The 20,378-nt window shown below is 38.4% G+C and overlaps 1 non-coding gene across 1 annotated transcript; it reads left to right on the top strand.

Moving 5' to 3' along the window:
* Window positions 1-7,079: 7,079 nt before the first annotated feature.
* On the top strand, window positions 7,080-7,185 carry LOC120106093. The gene has a single exon (XR_005508331.1). It is a non-coding gene; the product is annotated as a small nucleolar RNA R71 (small nucleolar RNA).
* Window positions 7,186-20,378: the final 13,193 nt, after the last annotated feature.

Below are 20,378 nucleotides of genomic sequence, written 5' to 3'. Positions count from 1 at the left end.
ATGGAATTGACCCCTCCTGGTGATAGGAGAAAATGCCCTTGTGTTCAATTTAGCAAAATCTTGGCCAGGGTAATTCTTGTGAAGAGTCACAAAATTTATAAAGTTGAAACACATTATGGATGAACTGATTAAAGAGTTGACAGCAAACTCTAAGTCGTCCTGAGCATTTGGAGTCATAGGGATGAATTATACGGTAACCATAGTCCAAGGATTCTTAAATATTGCTTTGCAATCATTCGGCCTATCCGACGTCTAGTACCATTGCTACATGGTCATTTCGATTAGTACAAGAAGTTGTTCTTATGCTACCGGTTTAGGTTCGAACCTATGGGATCCACACGCATAGAAGTTTCTAGGTTGATCAAATGGCTGATTAATGATTAAGAATCATTCAGGAATAATTTAGTCAATTCGATTGACAAATTATGCTAAGCAAAAGTTGCATTAAAATAATTATTAAATTATTGAAGGATTAATTAGTAATAATATTGCTAATGAACTCAATTTGATTGAGTAATTAGGCTTAGGTTGAGCCGAATTCAATAGGATTCAATTTGGGCTACGTCAGGGTTTGATCTAATTGAATTGGGTTCAACCAAGTAGATTGAGCTTGATCCAATTGATGGGACTTGATCCAATTGGATTGGGCTTGACCCAAATCAATTAGAAAACTTTATTTGATAAGGATAATGAGTCCAAATAATCAGAATTGGATAAGGAGAAGAATTCCTAAATTTTAGAAACCCATCCTTATCTTTCTTGGAGAAGAATGACAACTTGATTTATTCCCAAAATTCTCCACATCTATCCTCTTTATTTTTGGCCAAAAATTGGTGTGAGAAGAGAGGAGGTGTGGGGCTATATTTTCTATAAAAATGGTGCCCTCAAATCTTCCTAAAAAGATTTAGATAAATTTCCTAATTTGTAGGGATTGCATGGCGCATGAAATAGGGTGGTCTGTGGCTGAACTTTGGACGCATGAATTCCTATCTTTTAGGGATCAAAAAATTCACGAAATTTGGATATGTTTATCTCCTCTTAGCTTCCAAATCACCAAAAAAAATTTGGGAAATTAATTGGCTAAATTAGGTGTGAGGCATGGGGGGTCTTTTGGATATAAAAGACCCCATGCCTAGAGTTTAAAATACATAATATTTAGAGGTTTCAAAAAATTCTAAAAAAATTCTCTGAGGGTCGCCATCCCTTATTCTCCTTCTTCCTCACATACATCCTCCATCTCCTTGAAGAATAATCAAAGGTTGAGTGTTTAGAAGGAGACAGCTTCAGCCATTGCAGCTTCCTGCACGGCTAGCACTCCCGCGAAAAACGATCTACCTAAGGCTTCGCGTGGACAATCTATAGAGGCCGAACGCATGTGCGGCTGCAAAGTGTGATCAAAGAGTCATCCAAGACCTCCAAGAATCAGGTATGAGATTTGATCTCATTATAGTTAAAATTAGATCTTAAACGTGGTTGCTGAAATTTCAGAATTGTATGTTAGACATACAATCATTGTTTCATACTTTACATAAATATTAAATCATGGTTCTTATTTTTGTTGTAGAGATCTGATCTCTAGCATGCATTAAAATTAAATAGTTTAATTTTTAAATGCTTCCGCTATAATTTTTTGAACATAAATGCATGCAGCCCGCATGGGTTTCTTTCAATGGCATTAGTGATCGGTTCTTTCAATTTTGAAATTAAACCACGCAATAGCACGTATCCTGTAGAATAGTAATTACGGGTGTCGGTCCACAGGGATTGGAGACAAGTTATTTTTCCTAATTAAATAATTACTTCAAAGGGGATAAGCTAGAGTAAATGATAAAAACTAAGAATTAATATGGGTGTAGTAGTATGAATTATCTATGGAGAGAGGTGTTTAGGGTTAGATTCCACCGATAGATTTATATCCATGACGCTTTCAATGATTGAGTTGTATGTAAGACTTGACTGCTTCCGACTACAAGCTAAAGCAATCACAAAAGAAAATTATAACTAATTCCCAGCATGAATCATCTAAGTCTAGCACAAACCATCTACTCTAACGATAAGCATGACCTGTCTAACCTAGCATGATGCATCTGATCATTAAGTCATTAAACATGAAATCGATGTCACATGAATATCTCCTCCAAACCACAGGTGTTGGATTCGATGAAATAGATCAATCTATGTAAAATATTTTATGCAAGATAAATGATTCACATAAATTGGATAAATCATAAGATCAATTGATAAATTCTTCATCATGCAACCATCTTACAATACAAACTCAAATCAATAAAAATGAAACGAATACTCCTCTATGGCTTCATCAAACCCCTAAACCGAGGCTTAGCTGCTCATGGTGGCCGGAAGTCCTCCCATCTTCATAAAAAAATTGCTCTTCACTCCCTTCCGCTCCCAGCCTCTCTCTCTTCTCTCTTTTTTTTATTTTATTTCTTCATCTCCCTCTCGGCTTTCTTCTTCTTTTCACTGAAACAGGGGGTCTTCCCTGTTTTTCTGTTGAACCGAGCTCCCCCCCTCTCCTCTGCCGTCCTCCCCATTTATATAGCTTGCCAAAGCCTTGAAGCCGGCGAAGGATCAAAACGGTCGCGGGATCAATGGGCGCTTGATTTTCTTCTTCTCGGAAAACAGGATCATGGCTTGATCGTTGGGAGGAATGCACAGATGGTGGGATGGATCGCTTGCGGAAGGAAGGAGGCGCTTCACGAGCAGCTAGGATGGAGTGCTAATCCGGAAGCTTTGGAAGAGGAGGAGACGTGGATCCGGGCGCTGGAGGAGCCGATCACGGGAGGACGCCATTCACGGATGCGGTGCCGGCTTGGAGGCGGAACGTGGGGTCGCGGGCTGTCCGGACGCGGAGGCTGCAGTAACGGGATCGATCGTGGAAGGAAGGAGGCGCGTGTGGAGGCGGAGGAGCTGCAGATCCGGAAGGGGGAAGAATGAATGCACGGAATGGCTGAGGGCTTCACGGCTTGATCGGGTGCTGGGAGATCGCTGGAAAGTTGAAGCTCGGACGCGGCGTCGGAGGCTGATCCGGCTGGAAGCTGGGAGGAATTGTGGAGGAGGCGTGATCACGGGATTACAGATTGGAGCAGGGATGCTACGGGATGGGCTTGGGGTCTCCCGTCATCGCACGGAATGTGGCGTGCGTGAAGAACGGGATCACGGGAAGGCTGTGTTCACGCCTCGTTGAACTGAATATGGGTCATGTACCCGTTTCTGCAATGGAATTGGATTTGGAGGAAGGTCTGGACTCTGGAAGATTCCAAGTTCCATCCAATTAGTCATATGAATAAAATAATGTGATATGAAATTTGGCTTGTAGACAGACGGACTAAGTTCGTCACGGGTCATCTGTTCTGACTAGAGGTCAGTTGCAAGTCTTTCAAGTCATGGGTCACCCAGCACCTTATAGTTATGACATGGCCAATTTAGATTTGCCCAAAATTATTTTCCAGAAACACAAAAGAGATGGACCCGATTCGGACCCGAACCCGACTCGGATCCGATTTGAAGTCAAATTTGTACTCAATGTGCATTTTATCTCTAATTTATACTAATCTATGTTAAACCTAAATATAATATTAATCCAGTGAATTTATCATTATCGGTTAACAATAACATTAATTTTAGTAATATGTAGGTCGCACTTTTGTGCTCTCATCACTTACCATAATTTAAATTTATTTCAATGATTATTCGATTTCATGGTAAAACAAGTAGTTATCCGTTTAAGAACATTGATAAGTGCTGAAAAAAGAATATTAAATTATAGATTAATCAGCACTTATCACACCCCCAAACCTATGTTTTGCTAGTCCTCAAGCAAAATAAAATTAGAAAAGAAAAACTCTAACTCACTTTCGCAGGCATCGCGATTGCATTTACCATATGCAACATGGCTTTAAACCCCTAGGTTACCCTAGTGGACGAGTATAGTCTCGTGAGAGTTTTCAGTGAAGATACCCACAAACTTCAATAAATCATTTTTTTATTATTATTTATTATTATTATATTTTTTTTATTTTTTTATTATTTTTTTTATTAGATCGATTGATCTATGAAGTGAAAATCGAATTCCAAATGCATACTAGCTAAGATTTTCAAAAACTCTCTTTTATTATTATTATTATTATCTAAGATACATAAATGATAAGAATTTCAAAGCACACACGGTTTTATTTACTAAGTCAGCCCAAATTCTAGGTTAGTATGCAATCTAAGTTAAAGTCATTAAGTTTCCTTTTAGGAAAGTTGTAAGACTTATTTATACTGGAGTGCTCGGTGAAATCTGGACCGTACCCAAGCTAAGAGTTCGGATCTCCAAAATATTGCTAATACCAGTAGTTTTCAAGGATTGGTCGAAGGAACCTATTCACTGATTCAAAATCATCTTATCTGCAGGATTTCGAGAGTTGTGGATGTTTACTTTAGTACCTCACGGGCTTTATCTGTAATATTCCAGTTTACTCGAATTTTTACAACGACGGCTTTCACACTATTGTCTTTTCGGTCAATACAGCATTTTTTCCTTTTTTTTTTTTTTTTTTTTTTAAGAAAGATATATAAATTGTGCACTTTTACTCTTGTGGTGATTTCTCCGTGTAACGAGCAATCAGTCGACAACTCTCACACCAGTTGGCATAAGGTGTCGGGCATCAAGACTCCCCTACGGACTTATGCTCGGAGTCCTCATCACAAGCCCACTTGACCTTTGACAATAGGTAGCCCTTTTCGATGTTCCTGACTAAATCCATTATTATTGATGATTTTTTTTTTTTTTGGATTAGATAAGTATGATTCATCAGGGTCCAAGGTTGCTACCATACTCTCAACATAATGTCGAGCCTAGACCTTAGAAGAGTCGGCCAGTGTGTAGTGAAATTCCAAAGTATTAATTAGCTTACAACTCCCTAAGAGAGACTTAATAAAAAGAACTTAAATTTGTATTACTTTCCACTAGTCATTGGGCTTTTTAGATTTTATATACCTTGTGTATTTATCATTCTCGCATAAATGTATATAAATTAGGGTTTTTTTTTTTACAAAAACTTTTTTTTAATAACTTTTTTTTATTATTTTATAAAAAATGAAAATAAACACATTTTTTTTAAAAAAAATATTTTTATTTTTAATTTTTTAATTTTTTATTTTTTTTTATTTTTTTTTGGATGAAAATCAAGATGAATACCCCCAAACCTAAACCTAACATTGTCCTCAATGTTAAGAAATAATCTAAGAGAATTGGGTTGCCTCCCAACAAGCGCTAAGTTTATTGTCTTCAGCCAGAACATAGTGAGATAGTTTTTGTATCTCCTTCTATGAGGTCATCTATTTTGTCTATCATAAAACACCCAATTTTCCTTACGGGTTGGTCGGCCGCATTGAACACATTTAATTTTACCTTCATATTCCCAAATGATATGTTCATTACCCCTGTTCTACAATTGATGCACGCATTGGCTTGTTGCTAAAAAGGGCCGTCCAAGGATAACGGGGATTTGTTTCTTAGGATTAGGTTCATGTTCCATATCAAGGACAATGAAATCTACTGGAAAATAGAATTTGTCTACCTTGATAAGAACATCTTCAATTATCCCACGTGGTGTTTTTACAGATCGATCAGCCAATTGAAGGGATACCGAGGTTGGTTTTAACTCACCTAACCCAAGTTTCTCATAAACTGAATAAGGTAAAAGGTTGACACTTGCCCCTAGATCTAAGAGTGCTCGATCAATGAAATTATTTCCTAAGACACAGGAGATGGTGGGAGCACCAGGATCTTTGAATTTCGGAGGGGTGTTGTGTTGGAGAATAGAACTCACTTGATCAGTTAGAAAGACCTTTTTAGGCACATGTGTCCTAGATTTTCGCTTTTGTGTACAAAGGTCTTTGAGAAATTTGGCATAGGAGGGAACTTGTCTGATGGCATCAAGGAGTGGGAGGTTGATTTTAACTTGTTTGAAAACCTCCATCATCTCCTCTAGTGAAGTTCCCTTTTTGCCAAATGGAGAGGGTGAAGTAAGAGCTTCAGGAAATGGGGCCTTTGGGATATGAGTTTCGGCAGAAGGTGGACTAGGTGAAGAAGAAGAAGAAGGTTTTTAGATTTTTATTTGACACATTTTTATCCTCTTCTTCACCTTTCTTATTGTTGTCCTCCCCAATCTTATTGTCTACTATACGTCCACTCCTTAGGGTAGTCAAAACATTGGCTTGTTCATGATGAATTGCATTTAATTGATTTTCTTGAGCCATGTATTGTCCCCTAGGATTACTTAGTGGTTGGCTTGGAAGCTTTCCTTCCTCTCGCTTGTTTAGTGCATTAGCTAGTTGACCCATTTGGGATTCTAGCTTGGCGATTGATTGCGTATGAGAGTGCACTAATTGTGTAATGGTTTCCAAACCTTGAAGGGCATTTAATACTTTCTCCTCAAGGCTGTGTTTCTTTGGGGTGGAGGAGGAGTGTGTTGAAATTGAGTCGAGGGACGGTAGGGATGAATATTTTGTGGGGTTTGAAATTCTGAGGGTTTGGAAAGTTTTGGGAATAAGGTTGGGCAGTATTCGAAGCTTGCTGCTTCCAAGAAAAGTTTGGATGATTTCGCCATCCCGGGTTATATGTATTGGAAAATGGGTCATTACCCGGTCTAGGCAGTGTTTGAGCAGCATTGATGTGTTCTTGCACGAGTTCGGGGAATTGGGGCGCTGAAGGGCACTCATGAATAGGGTGGGATGGGCTAGAACAAATAGTACACACTTGTGCTTGGGAAGAGTTCATGTAATGCCCACCTATCATCAGTTGGTCAATCTTATGGGACAATGCATCTACCTTGCTAGACAGGTCCATAGAATGACTTATTTCACAAATGGTCCCTTTTCTTTGAAAACTCGGGGGTGCTTGACGAGAACATGAAGCATGGTGGAGGGAGTTTTCATTTAGATTTTCAAATAATTTCCATGCTTCATGCTCATTTTGAAGCATGAATGTCTCCCCACATGCGGCATCAATCATCTGACGGTTTCGTTCAGTCAATCCATCATAAAAACATTGCACTAGTTGCCACTTAGGTATTTGATGATGAGGGCATTTACGGATTAGGTCCCTAAATCTCTCCCAAGTTTCATGAAATTCTTCTCCCTCAGTTTGGGAGAAGCTTGTAATGGCACGTCTAAACTGGTTCGTTCTTCCTATGGGAAAGTATTTTTAAGAAATTCTTGTTGCATTTGATCCCAAGAACGAATTGAGTTAGCTTCTAAAGAATTCAGCCATTGTTTGGCTCTATCTTTAAGGGAGAAGGAAAATAACCTAAGTTTCAGGGCATCATCAGTGAAGTTCTGAATCTTGACAGTGGTGCAAATCTCAAGGAATTCATCTAGGTGTTTATATGGATCTTCATTGGTGAGCCCATAAAAGATGGAAGCATTTGGATCACACTAGACTTATTTCATATTGTACAGCTGCTACCTCAGGTAATCGAATGCAAGATGGGGAAGTGTAAATAGTGGGAGTAAAGTATTCCCTCAGGAGTTTGGGTTGTTCTTCAGCCATCTTAAGAGGTGGGGATGATCCTAATGTTTTGATCTTAGCTCGAATGTTCCTAAGGGTTCGTTCTATTTCAGGGTCAAAAGGTAATAGGTTTTGTACTCTAGAACGACTACCGTGCATACACTAGTACTCGATCAATCAAGCATGCAATAAAAGAGAAAAGCATATCAATCCTAGTCTTTGTCCTAAAATCACTAGACAGCTCCTAACTGGTTTGAAGAGGGCACCTAAGCCTCCAATCCGGTCTAATGAACCGAGTTGACCAGGTAAGCTCCCAGGTAAGTGGAGGGGTCACGATGCGTTCGCAAAGGTCCCACTTAAAACCCACTTGCCTCGAACAGATGAACTGTCTCCCTTATAGGGACAAAGCTTGCCTAGACATCAACTAAGCCACAGAGCGAAATTGGTGCAACTTTCGGTGATCTTCGTCCTATTGAGCTCGAATGTCCCTAGGGGCCAACGTCTAATTGATTTTAATTAAAGATGACACTATGTGAGATTGAGTTCACCTAAGTTGGGCAAGAGTCCGGTGATGAAATCCGGCTCTTATCTTGTTGGGGTGATTACCCTTACTATGTGCAAATTGATTTGTGTATGTGTATCAGGCATGCATTCACAATTTTGCTGTAATTAAAATCAAACAATCACCACAAAATTTCAAACCAATAATTAATTTAAATAAGAAAAGTTTAGAGGTTACCAAAGAGAATTTTTCCAGCAATTTAATTTTTTTTTTTTGCAAACCTCTACAGCATTTCTTTTCCGGCAGTTCTCCTTTTGATCATCCAAGATTCTTTTTTTTTTCGATTCCTGATAAAAAAATAAATAAATAAATAAAAATTAGTAAGGGAGAAAAAGAAGATAAGAAAAGTAACAATAATAGAAATTTTTTTAATTAATTTTTTTTTAATTTTTTAAATAATTTTTTTTTAATAAGAAAAATAACTATGCTAGCAATCCCCGGCAACGGCGCCAAAAATTGATCGGTTCTTTCAATTTTGAAATTAAACCACGCAATAGCACGTATCCTGTAGGATAGTGATTACGGGTGTCGGTCCACAGGGATTGGAGACAAGTTATTTTTTCTAATTAAATAATTACTTCAAAGGGGATAAGCTAGAGTAAATGATAAAAACTAAGAATTAATATGGGTGTAGTAGTATGAATTATCTATGGAGAGAGGTGTTTAGGGTTAGATTCCACCGATAGATTTATATCCGTGACGCTTTCAATGATTGAGTTGTATGTAAGACTTGACTGCTTCCGACTACAAGCCAAAGCAATCACAAAAAAAAATTATAACTAATTCCCAGCATGAATCATCTAAGTCTAGCACAAACCATTTACTCTAACGATAAGCATGACCTGTCTAACCTAGCATGATGCATCTGATCATTAAGTCATTAAACATGAAATCGATGTCACATGAATATCTCCTCCAAACCACAGGTGTTGGATTCGATGAAATAGATCAATCTATGTAAAATATTTTTATGCAAGATAAATGATTCACATAAATTGGATAAATCATAAGATCAATTGATAAATTCTTCATCATGCAACCATCTTACAATACAAACTCAAATCAATAAAAATGAAACGAATACTCCTCTATGGCTTCATCAAACCCCTAAACCGAGGCTTAGCTGCTCATGGTGGCCGGAAGTCCTCCCATCTTCATAAAAAAATTGCTCTTCACTCCCTTCCGCTCCCAGCCTCTCTCTCTTCTCTCTTTTTTTATTTTATTTCTTCATCTCCCTCTCGGCTTTCTTCTTCTTTTCACTGAAATAGGGGGTCTCCCCTATTTTTCTGTTGAACCGAGCTCCCCCCCTCTCCTCTGCCGTCCTCCCATTTATATAGCTTGCCAAAGCCTTGAAGCCGGCGAAGGATCAAAACGGTCGCGGGATCAATGGGCGCTTGATTTTCTTCTTCTCGGAAAACAGGATCATGGCTTGATCGTTGGGAGGAATGCACGGATGGTGGGATGGATCGCTTGCGGAAGGAAGGAGGCGCTTCACGAGCAGCTAGGATGGAGTGCTAATCCGGAAGCTTTGGAAGAGGAGGAGACGTGGATCCGGGCGCTGGGAGGAGCCAATCACGGGAGGACGCCATTCACGGATGCGGTGCCGGCTTGGAGGCGGAACGTGGGGTCGCGGGCTGTCCGGACGCGGAGGCTGCAGTAACGGGATCGATCGTGGAAGGAAGGAGGCGCGTGTGGAGGCGGAGGAGCTGCAGATCCGGAAGGGGGAAGAATGAATGCACGGAATGGCTGAGGGCTTCACGGCTTGATCGGGTGCTGGGAGATCGCTGGAAAGTTGAAGCTCGGACGCGGGCGTCGGAGGCTGATCCGGCTGGAAGCTGGGAGGAATCGTGGAGGAGGCGTGATCACGGGATTACAGATTGGAGCAGGGATGCTGCGGGATGGGCTTGGGGTCTCCCGTCATCGCACGGAATGTGGCGTGCGTGAAGAACGGGATCACGGGAAGGCTGTGTTCACGTCTCGTTGAACTGAATATGGGTCATGTACCCGTTTCTGCAATGGAATTGGATTTGGAGGAAGGTCTGGACTCTGGAAGATACCAAGTTCCATCCAATTAGTCATATGAATAAAATAATGTGATATGAAATTTGGCTTGTAGACGGACGGACTAAGTTCGTCACGGGTCATCTGTTCTGACTAGAGGTCAGTTGCAAGTCTTTCAAGTCATGGGTCACCCAGCACCTTATAGTTATGACATGGCCAATTTAGATTTACCCAAAATTATTTTCCAGAAACACAAAAGAGATGGACCCGATTCGGACCCGAACCCGACTCGAATCCGATTTGAAGTCAAATTTGTACTCAATGTGCATTTTATCTCTAATTTATACTAATCTATGTTAAACCTAAATATAATATTAATCCAGTGAATTTATCATTATCGGTTAACAATAACACTAATTTTAGTAATATGTAGGTCGCACTTTTGTGCTCTCATCACTTACCATAATTTAAATTTATTTCAATGATTATTCGATTTCATGGTAAAACAAGTAGTTATCCGTTTAAGAACATTGATAAGTGCTGGAAAAAGAATATTAAATTATAGATTAATCAGCACTTATCAATTAGGGCCAAGGTTTATTGAATGTTTAAACTGTTTGTGCTTAAAACAATTGTATTAATCTGAGTAGTTTGGTAATCTAATTGGATTATCACCAGGCTGTCCGATCCTAGGAGAAAGAAGGGTTCGTTATCTTCTTTTCCCATTCGATGGGATCTCCTATGGCATGTAGGGAGATGCCCCTGTGATTGATCCTTGAAGATGAACAACGAAAGATAGATTAAAATCTGTTTTAATCTTTGTAATTAAATCTGAGATTTATAAATGTGTTTAGATCAGATCTAAAGAGTATTTATGAATGATTTAGTTACAGATTTTGCATGATTAATTAGATCTGAAAATTAGTTGCATGTGATGCATGAGATCTAGATAAATTCATATTGATGTATATGTGATATAAAGAACATGAATAAATCTGAAATCATAAACTTGTTTAGATTAGATCTAACTGAAATTCATAATTCATTTATTTTCTAATTTTGTATAATAAATCAAATCTAAAAACAAATGTATATGATGTATGTTGTTTAAGTTAATTCATATTAGTTTGAATATGTGATATATGAACATAATCATCTAATATTTAAACATGAATTAAATATGAATTTAACATGATTAATTGCAAATCTCAGATCTGAAAAATAAGTTTTAAGAACTAAAACTTTGTAATTAGTATGTAATTAAAAGAATATGCAATGATCTGAAATTTTTATAAGCTTATACTTAATTAAGAATTAAGTAATATGAAAACCTAGATCTAGAATTGTGAACTCAATTAAATGACATTGCATAATTCTTGACGTTTTGGGTTAGCTCAAGTCAAGTTCTATAATTGGGTTAGACCTAGGTTTGGAATCAAACAGGGTCTAATTAGAGTTAATTGATCAAATCTAATTAAGTAGTAACTAGATTAGATCAAGAAAACTCTAGATCAAATACAATAGTTGTAGTTGATCAAATTTCATGTCTTTGATTAGACCAAGATGAAACTTGATTGAAGCTTAGAGGTTGAGCCCGAGTCATTTGAGTAATCAAATCAAAATTGATTAACCAGTCGGTGTCTAAGGTAAGTTTGACAGACTTGACCGATGATTTTTAATTGGGAGCTACTCGCACTGATACATCTTTGTCGAGTTAACGGCATATCCCTTCGACCGATCTCACTTACCTCGCTGACATGGTTAATCACATTTTGATTGGATCATTTAATGATTCAAGTTGATCCATGCCTTTAAGAAAAATCAATATGACTGATTTAGATGCCTTTTTAACTGGATTGAATCCAGTTCTTATTAATCTGACTTGATGAAGTTAGTAGGAGGATCTAGATTAACCAGTTCTTCTCATCTATTTTCAATTAAATCAAACCCTCTAAAATTATTAGGTCCTTAAAATGAAATAGTTATGAGGATAACTAGATCTTCCATTAAGTTGGATGATAATAAATCCAATGTTTCAATAATTATTGGAGGCGCCACACGCTTGGTGCTTATCGGGCATTGGAATTGTCATTCAATATATGATGAGTCGCATGTACCTTCAATAGGTGATCAGATGGGCTGAGCCACACTCAGGCTTGGTCATCTATTAGTAGATTACAAGGAATCCTATCATTTAATGGTTGGACCTAACCAAAATTTTCGGTGGACGCGCCACACACCTGCCGAAGAGACTGGGGCAAAATTATCCCTAGAAGTTGTTTGGTGAAACAATTGGTTCAGCACCTACCAATAGGTGCATATGGGTTGGCCGAGCCACACTTGGATCCATATGCGATCTATTGGGTTCTAGTGCTCACTAAAGAGTTAAGTGTAATTCTTCGAATTTGAGGTAGAGGCAACAAATTTGTATAAAATAATGGGAGAACTTTTAGACTAAAGTCCAAGTCTTTGGGGTTTTGTCAATTCATATACTGATAGTCGATTTTCTTTTTATGCAGAAATGGCCACTAATTTGTCACTTCGTTCATTGTTGGATAATGACAAGTTGACTGGACCTAATTTTAACAACTAGCTTAGAAAATTTAAGATTGTGCTAGAGCATGAACGGATCCTTTATGTGATAACGGATCCGGCACCTGATCAGCCTGCTGCTAATGCACGGGGTATAGTCAGAGACACTTATCAAAAGTGGCTCAGTGACCGTATCACTGTTCGTTACATTATGCTCCCTGTAATGAACGACGAGTTCAGTCGCAAGTTCGAGAACGAAGTGAAAGGCACAAAACTAGTTGTGCCATTTTCAGCGTCCGGATGAAGGATGGGGCCTCGGTAACTGATCATGTATTGTACATGATCGAGTTGATAGAGCACCTGAGCACTCTCGGATTTCCCCTACATGATCAATTGGGGAAAAATGCAATACTGAATTTCCTGCTAGGATCATACCACCCATTTCTTACTCACTTTCGTATGACGAAATCTGTAGTAAATTATCACCAATTGTTGGGTTTACTACAGACATTTGAGAAGGATCACCAGCTCTTAAAAGGGTCGGTGACTTTAGTGGGAGGTTCTTCTGGAGGGCGTCGTCCTTTTAAGAAAGGGAAAAAAAATAAGAATCAAAAGAAAAAGGTGCAGCGTGCTAAGCCAAGTCAGACCAAGAAGGTGAAGGCTGATCAAAGTAAGGCAGAGTGTTTCTACTGTAAGAAGCAAGGGCATTGGAAGAGAAACTATCCTCAGTACTTGCCTCTCTTGACCCAAATAGGCAAAAAAGAAAGATGCAACCAGTTGCTGATCAAGGTACTTATATAATAACACCTTGTAATTTCTCAATTTGTGATAATTCGATCTGGGTATTGGATACTGAAAATTCATTCAATATTTGTAATTCGTTGCAGGGACTTCAGGTCAATAAGAGATTTGGAGAAAGCGAAAGATTCCTGAATGTTGGAGATGAAAAATCAGTTCCAGTTCTAGTTTTAGGAATTATGAAACTTGTATTCAATTCTCATGAAATTGTCTTAAATGATTGTCATTTTTGTCCTTCTTTTCTATTGAATTTAATTTCGGTAGGCCTTTTGGCCATGAACAGTTATGAGATTTCAATAAAAAAAAATTATTGTGATATTATTATGTATGGTGTTACTGTAATGCATGGACAATTGAGTAATAGCATTTACATATTGTCACAGCCTGTTAATGTAATGTACAAGTCAAGTAAGCGTCCTAGAATAGATAATGTTACAGATGTCTACCTTTGGCATTATAGGCTAGGTCATATTAACAAGAACAGGATGAACAAGTTAAGTAAAGAGAAAATCCTCAATGTTAATGATTGTAAATCATTGACAACCTGTGAGTCATGTCTTCTTGGAAAAATGATCAAATCACCTTTTACCGAAAAAGATGAACGAGCCAGTGATTTATTGACCCTTGTACATACTGATATATGTGGGCCAATGAGCACAAAAGCTAGAGGTGGATACTCGTATTTCATGATATTTATAGACGACCTATCTAGATATGGATATGTCTATCTTATGAAACATAAGTCAAAATCATTTGAAATGTTCAAACTATTCCGTACTGAAGTAAAGAAACAAACTGGAAAGAGTATTAAAACTCTTCGATCAGATCGAGGAGGTGAATACCTCACCAGTGAGTTTATAACTTATCTAGGAGAGAATGGGATCCTCTCCTAGTGGACTCTTCCTGGTACACCACAGTATAATGGTGTGTCAGAAAGAAGAAATCGAACTCTATTAGACATGGTTCGATCCATGATGGGCTATGCAAGTCTACCGATATCATTATGGGGATATACACTCGAGTCAGCCTGTTACATTCTTAATAAGGTTCCAAGTAAATCTGTGAATAAAACACCATATGAGATGTGGACAGGACGTAAACCGGTGCTCACTCATCTTAGGGTTTGGGGGTGTCCGGCCTATGTCAAACGTTTAAAAGCGGACAAACTCGAAGCTAGGTTAGACAAATGTTTCTTTGTCAGTTATCCTAAAGAGACTAAGGGGTATTACTTCTATCTTGCTGAAGAACAAAAGTTGTTCGTCAGCAATAGAGCTGTCGTAATAGTGAAGGAATTCCTTAAAGAAGGAAGTAATAGTTCTAATGTTGAACTTAAGGAAATTTAACATGTAGAAAAACCGACACCAACCACTGAATGTTTAGAATCTGAGTTGATTAGATCAAACCCAGAACCCATTATAGATGTACCATTAAGGCGATCAAGTAGAGTACCACGTCAATATGGATGCAATGCAGAGGTATGACTCTGATAAATGGCTTGGAGCCATGCAATCTGAAATAAAGTCCATGAAAGACAATGATGTATGGACATTACTTGGCCCACCTGAAGGAAAAAAACCCATAGAATGTAAATGAATTTTCAAAAGAAAAAGAGGCGCAGACGGAAAGGTGGAGACCTATAAAACCTGTCGAGTTGCAAAGGGATATCGTCAACGTTATGGTATTGACTATGACGAGACATTTTCTCCTATGGCAATGCTTAAGTCCATTCGGATTATACTTGCGATAGCAGTATATTTAGATTATGAGATTTGATAGATGGATGTAACAACTACATTTCTAAATGGAGATTTAGAATAAGAGGTGTATATGATACAACCTGAAGGTTTTACATCTACAGATGAATCTAAAGTGCGCAAGTTTCAGAGATCTATTTATGGATTAAAGCAAGCTTCTCGAAGTTGGAACATACGTTTTGATAAGGTGATTAGAACGTATAGCTTCATTAAGAATGAAGAAGAACCTTGCATTTATAAATGGGCAAATGGTTCCGTGATTGTATTTCTTGTTTTGTATGTGGATGATATTCTCTTAATCGAAAATGACATCCCTATATTACAGAGAATAAAAGTTTGGCTTTCATCTCAATTTGCCATGAAGGATTTGGGAGAAGCATCTTACATCCTAGAGATGAAGATCTATAGAGATAAATCTAAAAGATTGCTTGAATTGTTCTAATCCACGTACATTGATACTGTGCTGAAAAGGTTCAGCATGATTAATTCCAATAAAGACTATCTTCTGATGGGCCATGGAATTAACCTCTCTAAGAAGGATTGTCCGACAACTCCTCAAGAAAGAGAGAGTATGGATAGAATTTCATATGCTTCGGCAGTAAAATGTATAATGTACGCCACGACATGCACTAGACCAGACGTGGCATATTCACTAGGGGTAGTGAGTAGATACCAGTCTGATCCAGGTAGCAACCACTGGAAGGTTGTAAAAACCATCCTTAAGTATTTGAGAAATACTAAGGACCAGTGGCTTGTCTACGGTGATATTGACTTGAAACTAGTAGGATACACTGATTTCAGTTTCCAGTCAGATCGAGATGATAGCAAGAGCGTGTCGGATTATATATTTATCCTTAAAGGTAGTGATGTCTGCTGAAAAAGTTCCAAACAACATACTGTGGCTAAGTTAGTGTGCGAGGCAGAGTACCTCGAATGAAAATCTGGCCGATCCATTTACTAAAGTCCTCGGCATCAAAGAGTTCAATGATCATAAGTTGAAGATGGGTATACGATACTGTACCGATTGGCTTTAGTCCAAGTGAAAGTTATTGGGAATTGTGTCCTAAAAGTCAATCATCAGCCTTTAATGATTGAATTATATATGAACTAATAAATTAATGAAAGGTTATTTGGCATTATTCATTGCATATATTTTGTACATCTTCTTGAACTCTTGTAATGTGATGAAGTCCTTAGGACTCTTTTAAGAGATAAAGGAGGATTTGTCTATGAGTCCTTAAATCAGTTTGCGACCAAACGACAAGCTATTACTAGGACAATAGCATTATCAAGAATAGGTCGTTGTGTGCTATATCGTTGATTGTCCTCTTAACCAAGGAGTGTAGAGACACTGATATGCCACACAAGTGAAGTGTTGGAGTACATTTCACTAAACGTGACCAGTTTCGGAATGCTCTGCTGTCAAGAGATTGTTCCGAGTGGATTTGGGTATATGTGTCTCTCCAACCTGAGATCACCACAGTGACCAGCAAACACTCACTATACTTTGATACCAGACTATCTGAGTTTTTAATTCAGTGACGGAAGGTTACTGGGTGCAGTCAAGTACTTCCAAAGTCGGTGTGTGAGTCAAGATGGAATTGACCCCTCCTGGTGATAGGAGATAATGCCCTTGTGTTCAATTTAGCAAAATCTTGCCCAGGGTAATCTTTGTGAAGAGTCATAGAATTTGTAAAGTTAAAACACATTATGGATGAACTGATTAAAGAGTTGACAGTGAACTCTAAAGTCGTCCTGAGCATTTGGAGTCATAGGGATGAATTATATGGTAACCATAGTCCAAGGGATCTGGAATGTTGCTTTGCAATCATTCGGCCTATCCGGACGTCGGGTACCACTGCTAGATGGTCATTTCGATTAGTATAAGAAGTTGTTCTTATGCTACTGGCTTAGGTTCGAACCTATGGGGTCATACGCATAGAAGTTTCTAGGTTGATCAAATGGCTGATTGATGATTAAGAATCATTCAGGGGTAATTTGGTCAATTCGATGGATAAATTATCCTAAGCAAAAGTTGCATTAAAATAATTATTAAATTATTGGAGGATTAATTAGCAATAAGATTGCTAATGAACTCAATTTGATTGAGTAATTGGGCTTAGGTTGAGCCAAATTTAATAGGATTCAATTTGGGCTACATCAGGGTTTGACCTAGTTGGATTGGGTTCAACCCAAGTAAATAAAGCTTGACCCAATTGATGGGACTTGACCCAATTGGATTGGGCTTGACCCAAATCAATTAGAAGACCTTATTTGATGAGGATTATGAGTCCAAATAATCAGAATTGGATAAGAAGAAGAATCCCTAAATTTTAGGAACACATCCTTATCTTTCTTGGAGAAGAATGATAACTTGATTTATCCCCAAAATTCTCCACGCCTGTTCTCTTTATTTTTGGCCAAAAATTGGCATGAAAAGAGAGAAGGCGTGGAGCTATATTTTCTATAAAAATGGCACTTCAAATCTTCTTAAAAAATTTAGATGAATTTCCTAATTTGTAGGGATTGCATGGCGCATGAAATAGGGTGGTTCTGCGGCTGAACTTTGGACGCATGAATTTCTATCTTTTAGGGATCCAAAATGCATGAAATTTGGATATGTTTATCTTCTCTTAGCTTCCAAATCACCAGAATTTTTTGGAGATTTTATCAGCCAAATTAATCAGCTAAATTAGGTGTGAGGCGTGGCGGGTCTTTTGGCTATAAAAGACCCCCACGCCTAGGGTTTAAAATACACAATATTTAGAGGTTTCAAAAAATTCTGAAAAGGTTTCCTGAGGGCCGCCATCCCTTCTTCTCTTTCTTCCTCACGTCCATCCTCCATCTCCTTGAAGAACAATCAAAGGTTGAGTATTTAGAATGAGATAGCTTCAACTATTGTAGCATTCCTGCGCGAGCTAGCACTCCCGCGGAAGACGATCTATCTAGGGTTTCGCATGGACAATCTATAGAGACCGGATGCGTGTGCGGCTGCAAAGCATGATCAAGGAGTCATCCAAGATCTCCAAAGAATCAGGTATGAGATTTGATCTCATTAAAGTTAAGATTAGATCTTAAACATAGTTGCTGAAATTTTAATATTGCTAAAATTTCAGAATTGTATGTTAGACATACAATCATTGTTTCACGCTTTACATAAATATTTAAATCATGGTTCTTATTTTTGTTGTAGAGATTTGATCTCTAGCATGCATGAAAATTAAATAGTTTAATTTTTAAATGCTTCCGCTGTAATTTTTGAAAATAAATGCATGCAGCCCACAAGGGTTCCTTTCAGAGAAAAGAAGGGGGAAGAAAAAGACAAGAAGGCTAATTTTCATTCATCATTTATCAAACCCTAAACATGAGGGTGGACCCATATACATAGGGTCACAAAATAATAAATAGGCCCCTGCAAAGAAAACAATTCGAAAAGATCCTAAAATGACAATATGCAAATAAACCCAATCAACATAACATAAACCCAACTAAAATAAATAAATTCAAAATAAAATCAAACTGGCTGAACTGGCTGGACCCTGTGGCGACCGTAGACTCGATGATGGCTGATCTGGCACTGGTGTCCGCACCATGGTGCTTTCCAGTGAATTGCCACTCAACAGCTAAGTTCTGCTTCAAATCCGGTACATTTGATAACTTTCCACTAGCCAAACTTTCAAGGACAGAAACATTTTAGATTCTCTGCAACTTCATCAGTGCCCTCTTCAGACATCTTGAGCACTGATTCTTTTGCCTTTTTTCACTCTCTTTTCCTACTCAAGTTCTGCATTGGCCAAGCGAGAGAACCGGGAATCCAAAGACTTTGCCGCACCCGTCCATGCAGAAACAATTTCCAGAATATTCCTCGGAGGTGTGGAGTCGAGTTTGCAAGAGATCCAAATGTCAAAATCACAAACTGTTGGATCAGGGCACCTCCTGACTTTCATAATGGGCTGCAAACAGCAAACAACATCAATAGCTGCCTCCCTTTAACCTACAGTCAACTGCACAGTATAAACATGCAAGTTAATTTGGCTCTCTGGAATATGGAATGTTCTACAACTTGTAAGTTCTAATAGCAGCAATAACCAGCAGACCTTATTTCAACTATCGCTATATGCATTTGGTGCAAGGATGATTTTTATACCCGGCGAAAATACTGGTTAGCCATAACTTGGTTCTTAATAAACAGCCCTGAATGGAGTGCTATCTCTTTCTAAACATTGCATAACAATGGCCGCACAGGTGCAATAGTCTGACAACTAAGTTGTGTGCAAGAAACCCACCAGACATGAAAGCATCGACATCTACACGTAAATGTATGTTGATTACGTAATATAACACAAATCATATAAATGGAGGTTTTACGCGATATATATTATGTTGATTATGTCGCATTCCCATGCATTTTGTGACTAAACAGTAATAAGTGTGGTACTTGTGCATGTGCGCATATGTTACAATTGCTAGATATAATGCATCACAGATCCTGTCTCCTACCAAGAGGACATTAAATAACTTCAACTGCTAGGCATGAATTTCTATCACCCTAAATAAAAAGTAAATGTTTGATGTCCATAAGTATTATGCATTCCTTGATGGTAGTCTTCTTCTTCCACCACACATGGATGCCTTATGTCATTTTACAAGGGCATATTATGTGAATATGTATACGTATGTGTGCATGTAAATGCTCAAAAAAGAAAATGCATGTGCATATTCATTTTTGTTCCCCCTAAAAGAAAAAAAAAAAGTATATGCATGTGTATGCAGATCTATGCGTATGATACTACTTTTTGGCAAACAGGCTGCAAGCCGAACAGTCAAACCCAGCTTCCCTAGTAAAGCAGACAGTGGCTCACCAAACATTAATAAGGAGAAGAATCTAACACCTGTGAGCAGCAAAACTGTTGGAATGATCATGGATGCAAGTCTCCACCCAATTTTTTTGTTTTAAATAACCCGCCCCACTGACATCATTGTGAAAGTTGCAATGCGAGTGGCAGTTGAAAAATTGCCATAGAAGATGAGTACTCATTTGTGATCAGAGATCATCTCAAGATGATGATAGCAGCTGGTGGCCAGCGTACGCCTGGACTTACTGTTGTTGTGACGGAGCTGCTGGCAGCTTGGGAGGAGATATCCTATGCGAGGCGGGTACATGGTGCTGAACGTATATGCCTTGAGGGGGACTTCTCTGTGGTGATTGACTGGG

The sequence above is a fragment of the Phoenix dactylifera genome, unplaced genomic scaffold (assembly GCF_009389715.1).
Source record: "Phoenix dactylifera cultivar Barhee BC4 unplaced genomic scaffold, palm_55x_up_171113_PBpolish2nd_filt_p 000454F, whole genome shotgun sequence".
Lineage (NCBI taxonomy): Eukaryota > Viridiplantae > Streptophyta > Magnoliopsida > Arecales > Arecaceae > Phoenix > Phoenix dactylifera.
This window is presented reverse-complemented; position numbering and strand designations above follow the sequence as displayed.